At 40.0% G+C, this 18,657-nt stretch overlaps 1 protein-coding gene across 2 annotated transcripts in view; it reads right to left on the bottom strand.

Annotated features, from left to right (window-relative positions):
• The window catches only part of rem2 (RAS (RAD and GEM)-like GTP binding 2), a 72,765-nt gene that overhangs the window by 38,707 nt on the left and 15,401 nt on the right, over positions 1 to 18,657 (bottom strand). The gene's annotated exons all lie outside the window — the stretch shown is intronic.

Raw genomic sequence — 18,657 nt, 5'->3', positions numbered from 1 at the left:
TACTGCCTAAAGAGCTGAATACTATGACATTTACTTTGCTTGTTTTCATCCAGGTAGTAGGGCTGCAAGAGAAAGTCATATTAACCAAACTACAGCCAGTCTATACATAGCTGGTACAGCCTGGACATAATATTTAACCCACACTGAAGTCTGACTGTAAATATCCATCAATCTATCCATCCATCTATAATCTTTACTGCTTATCCTGCATGGTCACTGGGGACTAGAGCCAGTTGCAGCTGTCACTGGGGGAGAAGTGTGGTACACCCTGTCATCAATCACAGCTCTGACATATAGAGACAAACAACCAGCCATACACTTCAGGCACCAATTAGCCTAACATGCTTTTCTCTGTGAAGTTCACAAAGAAAGAACTTTGGGGGAATTTGAACAGTAACTTTTCTGCTGTGAGGCGACAGCTCTAACTACCACATCACTGTGAAGCCCTAACTGTAAAAGTGTGTGCTATGAAAAATATTCCATCTTTTCTTAGGGGTTGCAAAGCAACATAGCAATATATATTTTACCCACATTTTAAGTGAGACCCTTTTCTTTTACTAACACTGGGGAATGATCTTCTCAGCAGTTTCCTGGAGGACATCTATATGCTTCTCATTTCTTCCACGATAATTCCTTTTTCCAAAAACCAAGATAATTACGAAACACTCCAACTCAAATAATGCTTCCTGATTAATATTCAGAGCACAACTTACAAAGCTGGCTGTATTTTGAAATTATGAATAAATTATGGTCTTATTTTGGATGAGAGTTTGTTGCTTTGGGCTCTTTGCTGGCGCAGCTCTGCCAGATATCTTATGTAGTAGCCCGTCATTTATGACAGTTTTTTAGATGAGATACAAAACCTAAGGTTACTCCATCACTGAAGTCATCTCTGCAAAACACTCTAAAAGACTTCTACAACATTTACATGATTTAAATGATAATATAATTATATGTCATCTATTTTTCTAATGCAATTTCAGCAATGTCCTGCACATCAGACAGACAAACATCCCAAAATCATATCTATGGCTGGCTATGTGCCTTTCAGAGGCTCGAATCTTTATAAAGGTTTGCTCCTGCTCTTCATTTATGAGGATTTTTTTGTCTGCTACACATCCAAATTCCAAAAAAGTTAGGACATTGTGTAAGCTCTGAATTAAAGCAGAATGTAGTCATTTGCTCATTCTTATCAAGCTATATTCAATAGAATTCAGCACAAGATTTTAGTGCTTAAACTGAGAAACTTTCATTTTTTACTGCTTTTTTTACTCACACTTTGTATTTGACACCTGCAACATGATCCAAAAAAGCTGAGATAGGGGCAAGAAAAGACTGGGAAAGTTGTGAAATGCTAAAAAACACCTGGAACATTCTAAAAGAAAGTAAGTAAAAGGTTTCAGGTGATAGTACCATGACTAGGTAATGAAAAATCACTCCTTAAATGCTAAAAAAGAAAGTGATCTTTTACCCCTGACTGCAGTCAAAAGTAGCATCATTCTGTGGTGCATATTACAATGTAGGCTCAGGAAAGGCTTTAGAAAACCATTCTGAGTTAGTGCATCACTGTATCTACAAATGCAAGTTAAGACTCTGCTATGCAAAGCAAAGCCATGTATCAACAACATCCAGAGGCACTGCTGACTTTTCTAAGCCCAAGCTCATTTGATATTGACTGATTTAAAGTGAGAAAGTTTGCTGTGGTCAGATGAGTCCACATTTGAGATTGTTTTTGGAAATGAGGGTCGTTGAGATCTCCGGGCTTAAGAGGAAAAGGACCATCCAGATTGTTATCAATGAAGAGTTAAAATTCCAGCATCTGTGATGGTAAGGGGTGTATTAGTGCTCAAGGTATGGGTAACTTGCACATCTATGCAGGCACTGAAACTGAGTTACATCAAGTTTTTGAAGCAGCACACAGTATGCTTCATCCAGATGGATGCTACTGCTTATTTTAGCGACACAATGCCAAGCCACATTCTGCAGGAGTAACAACAGTATGGCTTCACAGTGAAAGAGTGCAGGTATCCCAGTGGCCTGCATGCAGTCCAGATCTATCTCCCAGTGAAAATCAATATCTCCCATTATCAAGTACAAAATACAACAGAAATCCTGCAGTTGTACATGAGGCAAGAATAGAAAGAGTTCACCTTTCAATAATTTAACAATGAAGTGTCTTTAGTCCGCAGAAAAAGTGATGTATGCTCCTGTCCCAACTTTTTTTTGTCTTGCAGGCATCAAATCCAGAAAGTGTGTATGTTTTTCTTCTTTTAAATAACGCCCCTACTTTTTTGGAATTGAGTTTGTGTCAATTAGGTTTTATATTTAGATTCCATTACATGAAATAACTTGCATTCATAGCTTCAGTAAACAAATCAAAAGAAAGGTGCAGGTGGATTATGATATTATGTACATATTTTCATAAGGGCCGAGCGCTGTTTCTGTCCCCTAATGGCTCATATATCTGCAAATATAGATAAATCTATAACAGCTGCCTACATTAATGCTATCATAATACAGTTAAGATCCTCGTTTCCACATTATGTTTTTTTTTTTTTTAGCTGCATTAATCACGCTCTTTCACCTTTGCTCACCATATGTGCTCCCTTTTTCCCTTTTGGTTAACTGTAGTTGAACTCCTTCTGCAGCTGCAGTGGTGAAGAAACAATATCACTGTGTTTCTGAACAGAGGGATGGCTTAGTCAACAATTCAAAAGTAGTATGCACCTAATAAGTCATTTCACTTAGGGCTATATCCTTTGAGCTAATGGTATCATATTGCAGTATTACAAATCAATTACAAACCAAAAGTGATTGTGCATTTAAATGTGAATTCATAAGTGACAACCCTCCTTTCCCCCTACAACAAACATGTGAAAGCATACTAAACTAAGCATGAGATTAAAAAAAAAAAAAAAAGTATTTTTATGAGTCTGTGTTCACCTCTTTGGAACTTCACCTGGAGTTTTAGGTTTCATTTCTCTCCTGTTCTCAATAAAAGCACTGATAAAAATAACAACTCTGGACGTTTATTGTGGAAAACGTATCAGAAGTAATATGTTTATCATTGATTTAACTTTGCTTTCGCAGAAGTGCTGATGACTGTGCAGCGCTTCAGTGTTTACATCTGCTTCTCTGACCTTGTTGCCTGCTTCTCTGGATCATCGTGGACTTATAAGAAGCACGTTGACACCTTTAAACAGTTTGAGATGTTATAAAATGAATCGCTGCAGTGCTGGGTTTTAGTCAAACTGAGTTGATCCGTTGCAGCTCATAGCTTGTGTTAAAGCCCCAGACAGGCCAACGGAGATGCTTTGTGATGTGGTCACACTCGCTGTATGTTGCTGCTATTACAGACATCAATCTGACACAAATCTGGCTTGTTACATAGCTGTTCTTTAGTGTCAGAACAAAACATGCTGATGATAGGACTCAGACTGAGCTGTTGTCTGTCATATATCACTCTGCTAAGCTAATGGCGGCATTAAAGATGGCCACCTCTAATATCACTTACTCCTAACCTTTAATCAAATTTACAATCAAACACTTCTTCTTCACATGGCAAGATTTTTTAGACTACACTCATCCAGTGGCAGAGGTGACAGGCAATTACATACAAATACTGAAATAATTCATGCTCCCCTCAAGATTTTTTTTTTTTGCTTTCAGGTGCCATAGAGACATCAGCATGATTTTAATGTAATACTGAGCACATAAAAACTTTTAGACCCTCAGTGTTAATGTAAATACAGCCTTTCCTGAGAACTGGTAAAACAATGTAAATGGATTTTAAAGTGGAAAAATTTTAAACTATTTTTTATAGCGTATCCCCAGAACTAAACTGTCACCTAAGTGCTTTGAGTTTGAGCTCTGCCCAACACATAAGTATACAGGTGCAGCTCATCAGACTGATGCTTCTCCAGAGTCAGCAGAGCACTATACAGGAGAGTGCAAATAACCACAGACCTGTGGGAGAAACTGAATCCAAAACTGCAGAGCCTTCTAAATGGGTGGCAACTGACTGCAGGCCGGTGAGCACGGCAGAGGACTTGGGTCTAAATGATGTACTCAGGCTGGCATATGGAGAACAGATAGAGTACTGTGAACAAGTATTTGCCCCTTCCTGATTTCTCACTTTTCACAATATATATCAAACTTAAATATTTCAGATCATAGAATTTTATCATGATAACACAGGTGCATACAAAATGCTGTTTTAAAATGATGATTTTATTTATTGAGGGGAAAAAAAGCCAAACTGAACGGGCCCACGTTTTACCCAGAACATCTAAAGACCTGCAGGCCTCGCTGGACTCAGTTTAGGTCATTGTTCATGATTGAACGATAACAAAGAGACTGAGCAAAAATAGCACCCATGGGAGAGTTTAGAGGCCAAAACCACTGCAGACCAATTCCAAAAAAATCTTGATGCTCTCCAGGACTTTTGGGCAAATATTCTGTGGACTGATGTGACAAAAGTTGAACTTTCTTGAAGGTGTGTGCCCCATTATATCTGGAGTAAAACCAACATAGCATTTCATCAAAAGAACATCATACCAATAGTCAAACATGGTGGTGACAGTATCATTATCTGGGGCTGCTTGGCTACATTAGAACCTCAGAAGTCAGAAAATTCTGAAGGAGATTGTCTGGACATCGGTTCAAGACATCCAGCTCAAGCATACTTGGGTTATACAGTAGGATGATGATCTAAAACAAATCAGCAAGTCTACCTCTGAGTGGATTAAAAAAAACTAAAAGAAGGTTTAAGAGTGGCCTTGTCAAAGTCCTGACTTATATCCAATTGAGATGCTGTGGCATGATCATAAGCAGTAACCTTGCGAAGCAGATGGATTCTCCCACTTCTGTGTTTCTCACTGGCGAATCAATCTTGCAAAGCTCCCGTCTGTTTGGGCCCGGTTACAAAGTGGCAGGACCAATCAGTAACGAGGGGCAGTACTTTCAGGCACGGCAGAGTTGTGACATATGCAAGCAGCAACAAGAGGCCAGTGACATTATGGTGGAAGACATTAGCGTGGATGCTGCTAAAGCACCAGTTTTATCAGAACTTGATGACATTTCTTCATTAAAAGAAGAACAAAGAACAACATCGAGTTGTTTTCTGTTCAAAAACGACAAAAGTCGTGTACTGATGTGTCTACAGTCACCATGGCGCAGTTCTCTGTGGAGTTTACTCATTGGTAGCGGCTAGGACGTCACATGTTTTGTTGCTCTGATTGGCCCGTAAAGATGTGACAGACAGAGCGTTCATCCAATCACCTTCCGAGTTTTTTTTCAAAGGCTCTGCCCCTTCCCAAACAATGTCTATGAGTGATTTTCAGATGGATGTTTGAAAGGAATCCATCTGGCATGTCAGGTTACATAAACAGGCCAATCATGCTAAAGCTCCTATATATATTCAAACAAGAAGAGTTACCCAAAATTCCTCCCCAGTAATGTGAAGGAGTCATTGCCAGTTATCACAAACACTTGGGTTCAGTTGTGGCTGCCAAGGGTTGCACAACCTGTTTTATTAGGTTTAGGGGGCAATTACTTTTTCACATAGGGCCAGGTCAATTTGGATTGCTTTTCCCTAAATAAATGAAATCAGCATTTAAAAACAACTCCTTTTTGTATTTAAATGGGTTATTTTTGTCTGATAATAAAACATTGGTAATCTAAAGCAATGAAGTGTGAAAAATATGCAAAAAATCTAAATCAGGAAGGGGGAAAATACATCTTCACAGCATTGCATATGCAATGATATAGAAAATATTGATTAATCACAATTAACAATCAAAATTCTGCAATTGATTGCAAGAAAAAACCTGACAACCCTTATCATGTTAAAATAATGCTGATAAATTGATTTAAGGTGCCAAACAGGAAGTACCCTCATGTTAATTTTGCCGCATGTTTGTGGGGGTTTTACAGAAAAAGTTAAATGAATAAATGTTCATTTAAATAATATAACAGGATTTCAACAGCAGAGCCAGGAGGCTTATCTGCAATAAAACATCAAAATACAGGCTTTGTTAAACTTAATTTGCTATGTAGTGTCCTATTTCTGCTGCAGATGTAGATAAGAAGAAACACATCCAATAAAAGTTAAGTGGAATCATGGTTTTCTACTTCGTCAATGCAACTTTCATGTCTGACTTTTCTGTTTGTAGAGATTTACTCTGTTGGTCCAGTGAGAGGATGAGGCTGAACTTCTCTCAGCTTTCAGCACAGTTATGGATGGAAAAAAAACAGCCTTTAACAAATCATCAAAGTGGAACGGCCTCAGAATGAATTTTCACATATTTCTAAAGCCTTTTATTAATACAGAAACAATATTCATCATACACACATACTGTTACAAGCACTCAAAAACAAACTCACGCACCAGCCTGAGCCAGTCAGGGCCCGGCATCAGAAGCCATTAACAGCGAGGGCGATGAATCACTTATCAGACTACATTTGCATAACATGTCGTGGCTGTGTGAGCACTCAAACTATTATTCCTTCCAGTTGTGAAAAAGGCGGCAGAAACACGGCGTTTGCCTGGAGATTAAGAGTGTGACTACATGTCATTATACAAAGCCCTCCTCGCTGCCCTGGAACACTGAACCTAAACTATTTCAATCTATTAGCTTCAAAGCTATTCACTTTGCAGAACAAGACACACGAGTAAAGCAGCTTACGGCCTTCACATGGAAACAAAAGGTCAGACTACCCTCCACCTGCCTGCTCACACATCAGAGAAGAGGAAAATAAGGAACACTCATGCTTGGAGTTTACAATACCAAGCTAACTTTTCATGCACCAGGATGGTCCTGATAGTTTTAAACTTTGATAGGATATAGTAAAAATCAAACAATACCAATACCTAATTAAATACCAAGGCAACAAAATTAACAGCCTTAGGCATCAAATGTTGGGTAATTCCTAATCTCTATTTACAGATTGTATGCAGAGATGTAAAATCTGCACACAGCAGTGGGGATTTTCAGGATGTTACGTTCCCTGGTTTCAGTTTGAAGTGCCAACTACATTTGTAGGCTGAGCTGTATTGATCAATCCCGTATCAGCAGGCTTTGGTGTATACAGATAAAACACTCAGTGTTGACAACAAACAGCAGATCTTTATCTGTTCTAACCAGCTCCCATTGATGATATTCTAATGATTTATTCAAAAAATCATCAAAAAAAAAATTAAAAAATGATGTTTTTTTTTTATGTTTTTACTTTGCCTCCCTCCTTACAAGCATACACAAACACTTCAAGATCATACCAGGGACGACAGCCTGGGGATATGGTTTGAACGAAAGAGTCCACAGGTAAGCCTCAGCCTCTTAAAGTTATTGATATTATGATAACTTATAAACATTTGTCACTCACTCATTCAACAAGCTGTTAGTTCATGCTTGTTTTCAGACTGACTTGCACTCACGGATGAACACACAAACTATCTCTCCTCTCCGTCACACACACACACCCAACTGCTCCTCTAGCCCTGTGACTACAGCTCACGCTTTTCCTTCCTCTCTCCTGTTTTTAGCAGACATTTAAAACACAAAGTGAGGCAAATATCATAAATTATATGAACGCCTGACAGTCCATTGCTATTGTTTTTATGCAGACTCATATTGTGACAGAAACTAAACTAAAGATCTGCTGGAGTTTTTACGTCAGCGAGCTATTTATAGATCGCTAGTGTCTCATCTCCATCATTAGGCACGGTTGATGATGAATAAATCTACTTAATTTTTTCACTAAAAAATCAGAAAATAATCAGAGAAGTACTAAATCAGTAAATTAGTAAATTAATTGCCAACACTTTTAATTATCAATTTTTATCGATCTAATTGATTCGTTGTTGCAGCTCTACTCACATGAATTGTCAGAGGTTTGGTTATAATGTTATGTAAATTTTAAATGTCATATCTAATCTATTATTGCCAGATTAACACTGCACAGTGAGTGCACTGATTTGAAAATGTGTATAAATGAGCTGAGAGCTGGCATGGAATTTTAGTGTATCCTCCGTTCACATTCATATTGATAAATGTTGATGTGTGCATGGAAAAGACTACACCCAGATTTCTGCTGTGCACATGTTTGATATATGAGGGCCAGTCTGATAAAGGACTGGGCAGTGGTGTACAGTATTACGCACAGTCTGTGCTCAAATACTTGCGGTAGTTATGCCTCAGATACGCAGCTATTAAAATAAAAATAATACAATACAGACATTTAAACTTTAATTTTTCTATGATATTTGTCTCCCTTTCATGCAAAAATTCAACATCCGGGCTATATCCAAAGTTAAATGCTCTCTGCTCTGTCTAGGTAGCTTAATCAGCTCATAAATACACATGCACTGACACAGCTTATCTGGCTACATGCCAACAAGTAGGAGGGAAACAGAAACTGTGCACGTTTCTAGGATTTTCTCTTTTCGTTAGTTTTTTATAATAAAGGTCAGTTTATTCAGCAGTGAATTACTTTGATGAAAAAGTTACAAAAACAGATGCCACATTATGTCACTCAAACTACAGACTTTTCTGTTATGCATAACCCTCAAAGCTGATCCTAATGTGCCGTATCTTACTGTTCCATACATCTTTAAGTTTCATACCATAAAGCATTGTTAGCTACCCTCTGATTCCCAACCCTAAAATATCAGAGACTGTATCAGTTTAAGCATGGTATAACAAAATGTCAGAGTACTGGAAAGTCAGACCAACTTAGTGCACAGTTTTTGGTTTGCAGTCTGACTCTGACTGCCTTTAAGAACAGAATTAAAGAGCAGGTGGATCAATAAAAAGCAGGGCTGATGAATGGAGGAATGAAGTTTAAAAAAAGAAAAGGGAGAGAGCAGCAGAAGAAAGAAAAGGAGCAGAGAAGCATCTTGTCTGGGAGCTCAGTCAGAATCTGATAATTGGATGATGAAGCTTAGTGTGAATGCTGAGTTGGTGGGCTTGCTCTTTTTCTCTCACTTACTTCTCACTCTGCTGCACTGAGACAACCAATGCTACCCCGCAGAAGAGTGTTACAGAAGAGTGTTACAAAAGAGCGTTACAGAAGGGTGTTACAGAGGCCATCTGGCCAAGCAGGGCACACATAGACACAAACAGACTCACAAACACACCTACGTAAGCTCTGCAAAGTGGAGCAGTGATGAGTGTGGATGACAACATCATCACCTCATGCAGCTGACATCATAGCTTAGTTAAGAGTCCAGGCTACTGGATGCCATGATCACCAACAACCTCCCTCATGTGCACATAAAGAAAGAAGCTGAAAGTCCCTCCACAGTCCAGATTCCACCATTAATATGTCGGTATGTGGTCTCTGCCCCGCTGAAGTATCCATTAGAAAATCCCTGGACTCCTGCAGGTTTAAGAGACGCTGTTCTGTGCTGATCTCTGACCCCACATGGAGGGAGGATAAATGAGGATTTTCCTAACGGAAATCTGCTGAAAACTAAGGGTGTACATCTCCTTTAAGACAGACAGATTCTGGACATACGCGCTGCAGTTTGATTCTCAAATTGAAGTCAGTAGAACTAGAAAATATGACATGCTAACACTGGTAGTTGTATACCAGCTATTATAGGAGACTGATATGCATGTGTATGATAGTCTGATTTAGAACTCTAGAATGTTCCAAACTCTTGTGGTAAAGTGCCAAAATCTGAGTTACAGTTTGGTTTGAAAGGTATCAGATTTGTGGGTAGAACCATATTGGTTTCGTTTTTCAGTAAAATCCTTGCACGCAGGTCCCCATAATAGAAAACTCATAAATGGACTTGAGCTTGTATTGCATTTTTCTAATTGTTCATATACTCAAAGTGCTTGTTACACTGCCTTACCTTTTTACTTATTTACATATTTACACACTGATGGCAAAGGTTGCTCTATAGAGCCATCAGTATTAGCTAATCCTACTGATCCCATTCATTCACATCCATCCCGAGATACCTCTCTTACAGTTGGTTTCTTGTAGGCCTGTGCTCAAAAAATCTGACACGTGTATTTTAATCAGGTGTTGCAGAAATGATATGGTTGTAAATGCTGAAGTTGGTTTCAAAATACCCAGCCATCATGGTGCAGTTAAAAAATAGCCAGCAGGTGGCAGCAGACACTTTACTGCTAATGCCATGCAAAGCAAAGATACTGGGTTCAGGCACCAGAAAGTCAGGAGTTGGACATGAGTACTGCAAGCATTACAGTAAACAAGGTAAAACACTGCAGCAACACCATTCTTCATCGACAAACGACACCAGGCTAGTTTGCAGTTAGCAACAACTGCTAGGCTTACTGAGCTAGTCTGAATGACACAAGTCAAAATTTGCCTTAACTTCTAAACAGTATTGGGGTATCATAAGTAGCACTTTTTGCTTCATTTGCAAAGACTTGAGCTGTTTAGTGTCCTCACTGGTTGGTTTACTGCAGAAACAACTGTGCCGTTTTATACAGATGTAAAGCAAAAAAGTCATTCATCCAAATGCAAGTGGGCTTAAAGTAAAGTGAAACCACATTATTATATAAAAAGTATGAAAAACGACAGCAAGAGAGACAACAGAGAGGGCTATTTCAAGCTTGAAAAGTTAAATATTACTCTACTGGCATTTAATAATAGCTTGATGATTATAAATATATTAATTGAGTCTGATCTCAGGAGATCTGCGTTTAATGTTATATTGTACCATGAGACTGAGAGATACCCAGCCATTGTTACTGCAATTAATGGCAAAACAGTAATGGTAAGCAAACATTAACCCCTCATAGTATATCATCTTTAACCCTTTAAATCCTAGCGCATCGCCGACAACGCGCTGTTGAAGCACACTTTTCATGACCATAATTGCATGACTGTTTGTGTTATCGGAAAAATTCAAACAGTTTCTGAAAACTGAAAGACTCTGCTTCACAGCCAGCATGTGGTTATTACTGTAATTTCCCCCCTTTCTCACTAAGATTCTAAATTTTATAAAGTTCCCCTGTTTTTTGTGTTTTTTCATTTTAAACTGTTAAAACACTCTTAACATGCAGTAAAATGTATTTTATCCATGTTAATTTTTTTCCGTTGTCGAGTTATGACTATAAGGTTTTTCTCCGTTTTTTAAACGTATTCGGCCGGGAGCTCCTCGTTTTAGCTCTCTACAGTCTCATCTACAAACCGGAAGTCCCAACATGCAGTAAAAAGTAAATAACTGCCATATAGTAAAAGTTCTAAGTATTGTGGAAAAATGGGCAAAAGCACGTACTCACAGGACATTTTCTGGGCCTTTTATGGTTAAAATAAGAAAAGAGTCCAGAAACTCAGGTTTTAAAAGGTTAAACATGACTAAAATTAGAAATGAGAAATTATGGATGCATGATATTACAGGCATAATAATAGTACTGGCATATATGAAATGTCTGCAGATATACCACCCTCTCCTTCCAGTCCCACATGAAGTCTGTCACCAAATCTGCCTTCTATCATCTAAAGAGCATCTTCAGACTCCGACCATCACTCCCTGATTCTATGGCTGAAACACTCATTCATGCTTTCATAACCTCCCACCTGGACTACTGTAATGGAGTCCTGTCTGGAGTTCCCAGCAAAACTCTGGACAGGCTTCAGTACATCCAAAACTCTGCAGCTAGAGTTCTCACCCGCACTAGACCCTGGCAACACATCACTCCGACCCTCATCCACCTCCACTGGCTCCCTATCAAGTCCTGCATCAACTACAAAGTCCTCCTCCTCACATACAAATCTCTCCATGCTCTGGCTCCTCAGTACCTTTCTGATCTCCTACATCCATACACACCATCCCACAACCTTCGATCTTCAGACACCGGCCTACTTTCCATGTCCAAAACCAAACTCCGAACCTATGGAGATAGAGCCTTCAGTGCTGCAGCTCCCACCCTCTGGAACACTCTTCTTGCAGACATCCATAGCGCTCCATCTCTGGACATTTAAAAAAAAAAAGTCTCAAGCACCACCTGTTCACCACAGCCTACAGTCTTCACTAAACCACCCCTTACAGTCATCCTTCCCCTCACATAGTTTGTCCATGTCTATGTGTCCCTGTAAGGCGTCCTTGGGTTTCTTGAAAGGCGCTATATAAATTCAAGATATTATTATTATTATTATTATACCATGCCATACATACTGGCATACATGTTGGAATGGTTGGGTTTGTTTAAATCTGAAAGGATAAGCCTCTAAAAAAGGGGCAGAGCCGACTGTATGCCAGCAGGTTGTCGTATCTGCTGTTTGTAGCTCTCAGGTAGGCAGAGACCTGGTTTACTGTTAGCATCAAAATTATATATGTATGATGAACATATTTCAAAAACATTTCATATTTTCAACAGTTAATATCTGTATTTAAAAAGAACAAATCAAACATTTATGGTAGAATTCAAAGTTTTCTTGTTTTATGTCTGTTTGTGAAACAAATACACCTTTATAATAAGAGGGACAGACCAGTTTTAGAGAAAAACTGTGTTCATTACAGTTATATCAGTGTCAGTATCTGCCAAAATGTGTTTGGAAGTATCTGCATAGCAGGTATCGGAGGAAGTCCAAAACCAGGCGTCCCTATCTGCAATTATCCAAGCCAGTTTACTAATTACAGTTTCAATTCACAACAAAAAAAATATGTGCGAGGATGTTAGAGAAACTCAGCTTTTCACCAGACCTGATTTTAGTTCACACTGAGTGCTCTTACAGAAATGATTCGAGAATTGACTCCCAGCTGAGATGAAAACAAACAAACTGTTAAAGTATAATAGCTTCTGTGGATCAGGGCCAGAAATGAGAAACCCCAGAACTACTTCTCATAAGGCTGCAAAAACAGGAAACAGAGAGAAATTTCCTGGGAAATAACTCCCTGTAGACAACACCAAAAATCTGTCCCTGCTCTGAGAAGTGGACTGTGGAATGATGTTTTTATTTCCACTTAAATGAGCTGAGGAATGTGGTCAAGCAGCGATTATAATCTTCCAAATTACATTCTGGACTTTTACTCTAATTTGTTCTAACGTAAAAAACAATCCTGTCCTCCAGGGAAGCGGATGATAAACACACACATACATCACTGGCCCACATTTTCCAGGCCTGAGGCTGCACCTTTAGTTTGTCTTTGATAAATATTTAAATTCAAAGCTATTGAATAATAATGCAAGATTTTGGCAAATGGGCAAATAATCAGAGAAAGGCATAAGAAGGTCCAGTAGTCCTCAGTGACCTTAATCTCACTTTCATCCTTACATACAAAGTCCAGCTGGCTGTTTGAGAGATACATTACACAACCAAAGTCAGTCTACAGGCAAAGGACAGAACAGGCATGCTAGGTCAAGGCCAAGTGTGCCAGTGTTTCTATTTCAGGCACACCGATGACTTATTTAAACCGTCCAGCCCCCGTGACATCAACAACACTCACTACATCCCAGCGTCTGGCTGAGCAGACTATCAGCCTTCTGTGCTGTGCTGATGCAGCATGTGCACCAACATACACAAGTTTGAAAGCACAGTAAATATATAGTAGCAATGCTTTTTAAATGATGATTTCATTAATTATGAGGAAAAAAGCCATCCAAACCTGCCGAGCCCTACGTAAACAAGTAATTGACCCCTTGTTAAATCATGAATTTACTGATTAACCACATTTTTTGGAAAGCTGAGTTCAATTTTACAAGCTGCACACAGGTCTGATTAGTGTGAAACCAGTTGATTCCAGAAATTGATTAAATAGAACCTTCTGACAAAGTCAAGTAGGCTGAAACATCTTGAAAATCAACACATCATGCAATGATCTAAAGAAATTCAACTACAGATGAGAAACAAAGTCACTGGAAAGGGTTACAAAACTATTCCTAAGGCGTCTTTACTCCAATGAACCACAGTGAGAGCCACTATCCACAAATGGGGGAAAACTTGGATCTGTAGTGAACCTTCCCAGGAGTAGCTGGCCTACCAAAATTACTCCAAAGGCCCATCACCGACTCATCCAGGAGGTCACAATAAACCCAGAACAACATCTAAAGACCTGCAGGCCTCACTTGACTCAGTTAAGGTCAGAGTTCATGGTTTAAAAATAAGAAGGGGCTAGGCACAACAGGAGAGTTCCAAAACCACTGCTGTCCAACAAGAATGCAAAGGCTTGCCTCGCATTTGCCGAAAGTCTCTTGATGATCCCTTTAGGATCTTTAGGGAAAACATTCTGTGGACTGATGAGACAAAAGTTGAACTTTTAGAATATAATAATGGATGGTTTTGAATTGGCTTTTTAAAGTCTGGACTTAAACCTGAGTGATGTAAGTTCTTTGCTGATGATGTCACACAGCTAATCCCCCCATACCCATTAATGCCTCATTTCTGTCCCCAACTTCTTGACCCCAAAAGCATCATCAGAATCAGCAGACAGCAAAGAAACTATACTTAGGCATTACCTTAAACAGTCTGTCTTTTTTCCCTTAATAAATAATAATATTAAACAGCATTTTGTATTTACTCAGAACACCTTTGTTTTATATTAAAATTTGTTTGATGATCTGAAGCAGAAAGGAAGGGGAAAAATACTTTTCTCAGTGTTTCTGCGCTTTACAGTAGCTCTCCTTTCTGTTTGTTTTGAACCGCTTTCTTCACTCTGCTTTGGAAAATTACAGCTCCAGCCAAACCTTCATGTGTCAATCGGCTGTGAGTCAAGCCAAGAAAGCACTTGAAGGAACAATCGCTGAATGTGGCTGTAACAGTTTTTCATCTTTTTTGGCAGTTTGTGTTGCAGGGGGATGACGAGGCGCTGAGCGAGCCGGCCAGAGAATGCAAGGAGCCCCGACAGCCAGCAGCGTCGAACGTTGACTGATCTTATGCGTGAGTGAGTGATTAAGTCAGCCCTGAATGAGCGCATGTGTCTTTGTTTGTTGCCATGGTATCTTTAGGTGTAGGTTAGGGTGCCCCGTGGAGAACGCTTCCAGCTCACAATGAGGCCAGAAGTCTCCTGGGATCGGTGCTTAATGCCGTGCCAACTCAAGGCCACAGAGCACGTTGGACAACAGCTGGACAACATCTGTGAGCTCATCTGACTGTGTGTGAGGAAGTTCGTATCTATCTGTGAGCATTAGAGCAAAAAAAAAAGGCAGAAAAACATGAGCATAATTTGGCGGATAATTTGGGATGCTGTCCAGTTCTCTCTGCCTCCCCCCACTGCTGACGGCCCTGGAGTTATTCCAAGCTTCCCGCTGGCCTGCGTCTGTTGCTGAAGCCTTAATGCCCTGCCTAGTATTAACACGCACAGAATAACAAATGTAATTAACTAGCAGCCAGATTTTAAACATAGCAGAAAAGGGCCAGGAGAGAGGGAAGAGCAAGCAGTGAAGAGAGGGGACAGACATAGAGATTTGCAGCTGAAGACAGCTGCAGTAGAGGAAATGTTTTTATGGTTGAAAAGGAAGAAGAGAGCCAACAGAGAAGAGATGAAGAGGTGAAGAAATGAGCCGGCTTTCAGTGGAGTCCCCCAGAGCTAAATGTAGCTGTGTGTGAATAATTCAACCTTAAGGGGAGAGCCCCAGAAGGCCGAGTGGACATCTGGAATAAGACGCATCAGGGATGATCCTCCCCTCACTCTAATTAGGGGGCTCTCCAGCTCCATCTCATTATTATTGTGTTTTAATGAATGCATGTTTTATAATTTTCACATCATGTGCTCGGTGTCACATGACTTTTTTAACGAGCTGTTACTACAATAGTTTGGGATTTTTCATTAGTTTTATTTTTATTTCATTTTTTTGAGTTTCAGTTTTGATTATTTTTTCCTCCTTGATTTTAGTTTATTTTATGGAAATACTTCATTTTTGCTCAGTTTTAATTACTTTTAGTGGTTAATTGAGTACTGATCAGGGGCAAAAGACCCAAAAGGGCCAAAAAAAGCAAAGATCTTACAATTTTTAAAAGTATATTCAAAGAGGCTTTCTTAGTCTTCATTTTATTTATTCAATTCAGTGCAACTCAAGACCTACAACTACACAACATAGACAAAAGTATTTGGCCACACTTGTTAATTATTGAATTCAGGTGTTTCAATCCGACCCGTTGCTACAGGTGAATAAAATCAAGCACCTAGCCTAACATTTGCGATTCAGCATGAGTCATTCTGAAGCTCAGAGACTTCTAGCATGGTACCGTGATGGATGCCACCTATACAACAAGATCCGTTCATCCATCTTCTATACTGCTTATCCCGTTGGGGGTCAAGGGGAGGGGGGGCTGGAGCCTATCCAAGCTGTCATTGGGCAAGAGGCAGGGAACACCCTGGACTGGTCGCCAGTTAATCGCAGGGCTGTCATATATAGACAGTCAATCAGGCATGCTCACACTCACACCTACGGCCAATTTAGAGTTGCCAGTTAACCTAATGAGCATGTTTTTTGGTGGTGGGAGGAAGCCAGATTAACCAGCTAGGCCTTTCAGACTGGCAGGGCTCTGTGCTGGTTCTGGTTCCTGAACCTAATTTGGAACTGGCCAGCGCGTTCAAACCAGCGAAAAACTGGTTCTGAACCTGAAAAGTTGGTCCTCAACTGGAACCAAAAACAGTTCTTTCTTGGAGACGTGACATCATCAGTGGGTGTATCCCACTCTAGGTTGTGAAGACGAGCAGAAAATGGAAAAAAACTGCTCTGCTGGGGAGACAAAATGCTTGGTTGTAACCTGGGCATCGACAGAATTCCAGGTAAAGCTGGAGAGTAGAACAAGGAAGAGGAAGTTATATGCAGAACTTGCGCAAGAGATAGTGAAGGGCTGGGTTCACCTGAACACCAGAACAAATAATTAATAAACTCAAGAAACTGAAGAAGAAATACCAGAACAGCAGGAAGACCTGGGCAAAAGTGGAGCTGGATGCATGTCCATCATGTCCTTCACTTTGGTTCTGCTTACACTGGTGTGAACACGGGCAGGGTCACCAGAAAGAACCATGGTTCTGAGACTCCACAACGGAACCAGAGCTAGAACCAGAACCGTGTCTGTCTGAAAACACCCAGAGAGAACCCATGCATGCACGGGGAGAACATGCAAACTACGCACCGAAAGGCCCTGACCAGGAAGCCAACCAGGAACCTTCTTGCTGTGAGGCAACAGCGCTAACCCCTGCACCGCCGTGCAGCCCTGCAATAAGATGGTTTGTGAAATTTCTGGATATTCCACAGCCAACTATAAGTGATGTAATAAGAAAGTAGAAGCATTTAGGAACAAAGGTCACAAAGCTGAAGACCACGTAAAATTAAGGCTCCTGCTGCAAAATAGTCGCCAACACTCTGCTGATTCCATCGCTGAAGAGTCCTGAACTTCCGCTGACATTAATGAAAGCACAAAAACTGTGCAATAGAGCTTCATAGAACAGGTTTCTGTGGCCTTGCAGCTGTATGCAAGCCTGGCATCAGCAAGTCCGATGCCAAGCATCAGATGGAGTGGTGTGAAGCACACTGACACTGTGGAGAAGTGGAAACGTGTTCTTTGGAGTGACCAACGATGCTTCTCTTTTTGGCAGTCAGATTGACAAGTCCTCCAACTGGAGGAGGGATAATGGTATGAGGCTGTTTTTTAGGGTTTGGGCACAAAGCAAGGACTATAAAGACATGGTTTGATGAGTTTGGTGTGGAAAGAACTGACTGGTCTGCACAAAGCCCTGACTTCAACCCCACTGAGCACCTTTGGGATGAATCAGAATGGAGATTTCTGAGCCAGGCCTTCTCATCAAACATCAGTGGCTAACCTCAATGCTCTACTGAATGAGTGGGCACAAATTCCCACAGAAACACTCCAAAATTGTGTGGAAAGCCTTCCAAGAAGATTGGAGGCTGTTGTAGCTGCAAAAGGGGGACCAACTCCATTTTAGAGTACATGTAATGTACATGGAATACGATGCCAATACAGTCCCCGTTGGCGTAATGGTCAGGTGGCCAAATACATTTACAGCGTATGCACATACTATTCATTCACGTGTGCACAGAAACTTGATGCCAGTCCTGCACAAGTTCATAAGACACTGTTCAAAGAGCCCATTTCTAACTTCTAAACCATAATGCCTGAAGAAAATTTTGTGTCACATTTTATTTCATTTTAGTTAATTTTGCAATCATAAAACACAGTTTTAGTTTTTTTGTACAATATTGTTTCTAATTTGATTTTTAGTTTTAGTTTTAGTTATTTCATGATAACAGCTCTGTAAAAAAGTCAACTGCAGCCAAAAGAAAAACTTTTCAGCTCAAAAACCATCATCACAGGCTCTTTTTAACTCGTCTCAGCCAAATGGTTGATGACGCATAGCAGCAGCAATTTAAGCACTTGCCAAAATGTTCATGTAGATTTGTGTTGAATCAAGGTTAACAAGAGACTGATTTCCTCTTTTCTGGATGACGGAGCTCTAAAAAGCTCAAGTACTGTGAGCACAGCTGTTCCTGCCGGATCCCCCTGTACAGTGTAACACACAGACGCACACTTCTACACACAAAAAGGGAACACACTCTTAACACTCGAGTGCACACAAATAATTTGCCCATCAAAGAAATTGAACAAATGGCTTTTCCCATTTCTTCAGTGCGAGTCAAAACCAGAGGAAGTTAGGCACAGAAAGACCCAGAAGCAGTCTAATCCGTCTGAAATAAACAAGACAGA

This window comes from Cheilinus undulatus, linkage group 13 (assembly GCF_018320785.1).
Source record: "Cheilinus undulatus linkage group 13, ASM1832078v1, whole genome shotgun sequence".
Lineage (NCBI taxonomy): Eukaryota > Metazoa > Chordata > Actinopteri > Labriformes > Labridae > Cheilinus > Cheilinus undulatus.
This window is presented reverse-complemented; position numbering and strand designations above follow the sequence as displayed.